Source organism: Mastomys coucha, unplaced genomic scaffold (genome assembly GCF_008632895.1).
Source record: "Mastomys coucha isolate ucsf_1 unplaced genomic scaffold, UCSF_Mcou_1 pScaffold3, whole genome shotgun sequence".
Classification (NCBI taxonomy): Eukaryota; Metazoa; Chordata; class Mammalia; order Rodentia; family Muridae; genus Mastomys; species Mastomys coucha.
This window is the reverse complement of record NW_022196909.1, coordinates 57,139,324-57,142,240: the sequence shown is the minus strand read 5'-3', so window position 1 is coordinate 57,142,240 and position 2,917 is coordinate 57,139,324. Positions and strand designations below refer to the sequence as shown.

Below are 2,917 nucleotides of genomic sequence, written 5' to 3'. Positions count from 1 at the left end.
CCATTTTGCTTGGACTCTGGTTGGCATTTTAAGGACATCCTGTCATCCACATTGTTTACTGATTTATCTCAAAGCATTCCTAAATGGTTGGATCCTTTGGTAAGTGTGAGAGAATACAGTTGGCCAGTCGTTTAGATATAGTAAATGGGAAAAAGACATGGAATTTGACAACAGATAAAGGTTTGGATTCCACCACAGACATTGCCCTGTCTGTAACCCAGCACTAGACATCTAACTTTTTCAAGTTAGCTGATTGATTTTTTTACATTGTAAGTAAAATATAAATTACATTACTGCCTCCCTTCCCTGTCCTCCCTGCAGTCCCTCCCATGTTCCCTCCCTACAATTCCCTATGTCTCCCCCCACTCTCATTGATAGCCTCTCTTTCTTTGATTATTATTGTTTTATACACACACACACACATACACACACACACACACACACACACACACGAGCGTGGTCTTACTCCCTCACGCACATACACACATTCACACACTGCACCTACACATTGACAAATATACAAGTAGAACTTACTGAGCTCATCTTTTTCTGTGAGACCCAGCTTCTTAGAGCCCATTTTCTCATTGTGTATCAAGCATAGTAAGTCTAGGTTTGGAGACACAGCTCAGCAGTGTTTGCAGACGAACCAAGTTTGCCTTTCAGCATCCACATGGTGGCTCACAGCTCATCAGGCAAGAGAGTGAATGAGATTCAGGCAAGTGTTTGGTTCTGTTCCGTTCTCCATCCCGCAGCCCAGCACTTGCTGGATGGTAACTGTGATAGCTCCTTTGAATACCTGATTAAAGGTGGCCTTGATAACTGTGATATGGTCCTTTGACATCTGGTTCAGGCATCTCTTTCTTTGGCCCCTTCAGCCACTAGAACTGCTCATGCTGTATATACATGAAGGCAAAACCCCCTTACCCACACATAAAATGAAAGTAAATGTAGCGGGGAAAACAGTGCAACTCCCCATTAGGACATTCACTATGCATTCACACTGTTTTCAATTGATTTCTACTGAAGTAAGAAGATGCAATCTCATAGCAGCCCTTTGTCTGGAGAAAACCTTCCCTCCATTCAGCCTCTGCTCAGGATTGCTCAGCTTCTCACCCAGTCAGAGCTTCTGCTCTCCACAATGCCCTGGCCTAAAAGTGTCTAACTCCAAGGCTGGGTTATTATCTTGGCTTGCCTTCTTTGGGTCTGATCTCATCCAGCAGAATATGAAGTGGCATATGCCTACAACCCTTTTACAACCTTCCATCTTCTCTAGTTATTCTTCTTAAGATGTTTTCTCTGACTTTCATAGTACATGTACTACAAACAGAAGTATAATGTGTGTGCGCATATGCACATGTGCATCTTTCACACAAGTGCATGATGTTTTGGTACTCTCTGGTTCTTCTGTGGCTCAGCATCATCTCACTTTTCTGTCTACATTTGATCCTATGAAACAAGTCTCTTCATTGGTCGATAAAGGCAAGTTCAGTAGCATCAGAGACTGCCTTTCTGTTCCCAGAGCTGCCTGTATAGCCTGAGGAGGTCTTCAAAGTGTCATGATGTCAATTGGTTGGGGATCCTGGTTGGGATTTTATTCTTTACTGATCTGGCTTTTTATGAGGTATCCAATTCCTTTTGGTCATGTCATATAGCAACAATGCATGCTCTTTATCCTATTCACAAGGCCTCTCTGTAGGCAGTGTTTCTACTCTCTGCTATAACTTGTGCAGTAGATCCAGTGAACTTGACTAAGAGCCCATGAGGAAGGCATGCATTTTCAGTTTGTATATATCCTCACTGGTGCAAGAGGTTCTGTTGCTTTGTTCATATAGCCCTGCTCTCTGGTGCTTGGCTCAGAAAGGCCAGTTCAGGACTCATTTTCAGCTCCCCTGATATCCTCTCTTGTCTCTGCACTATAGACATTTCACCTATTGGAGTGGAAAATTGACTTGGATTTTCTTGCTCACTCTCAACATCCCTTAGGCCTTTAGCTGGGGACAGTCAATTGTTTTTCATCACACACACACACACACACACACACACACACACACACACACACAAACCCTAAAACCCCTAAAGCTTTTATTTCAACTATTTTTTCCATCTTAAGTTTCATGTTCCCTTCCTCCCTTCCTCCCTCCCTCCCTCCCTCCCTTCCTTCCTCCCTTCAGATCTTGTGTATCCCAGAGTGGCCTCAAAAATCATTGTGTGGCTGAGTCTGGCCTTGGACTCCTGATCCTTCTGCCTCCACCTCCCAGGTGTTAGAAATATAGGCATGCTTTACCATGCCCAGCTAAGCTTAAATTTCTATTTTGAAACTGAGAAGCCCCCAAATGAATAGTTAGTTATTCCACGGGGCGTTTCCACTGGAAAAAGTATTCACACACTGAAGTGAGCCTCTTGCAGCTCATCTAAGATGGGGGATAGTGCTGTGGCTGGAAGGTAAGGCCAGAGAGAGTACCTCTGTTTTTCAAACATTATTATTCAAATACCTTGGCATTCACTATTTGTTCTTTAGCATACACTGATCATCACCTATCACGTCCAGACCTATAGTTAATATGATGATCCGGGATTTCTCTTAATGTCCCTTTCACTACCATAAAACAGCTCTAACTGTCCTTAGTTAGTGTAAGTCCGCCTAACGCAGGTCACCAGAGCATTGAGCATGTTGCCTTTCGAGCCAAGTATTTGTTTCTCTTTCTTTGCAAGAGAGTGAATGAGATTCGGGCAAGGGTTTGGTTTTGCCCTGTTCTCCATACCACAGCCCAGCACTTGCTGGATGGTAACTGTGATGGTTCCATCGAATACCTTATTAAAGGTGGCCTTGATAACTGTGAAGTGGTCCTTTCACTTCTGGCTCAGGCATCTCTTTTTTTTGGGGGGGGGGCATTTGGTTTGTTTCACTCTTTTCCTT

At 43.6% G+C, this 2,917-nt stretch overlaps 1 protein-coding gene across 1 annotated transcript in view; it reads left to right on the top strand.

Moving 5' to 3' along the window:
* The window catches only part of Opn5 (opsin 5), a 69,299-nt gene that overhangs the window by 27,604 nt on the left and 38,778 nt on the right, over window positions 1-2,917 (top strand). The gene's annotated exons all lie outside the window — the stretch shown is intronic.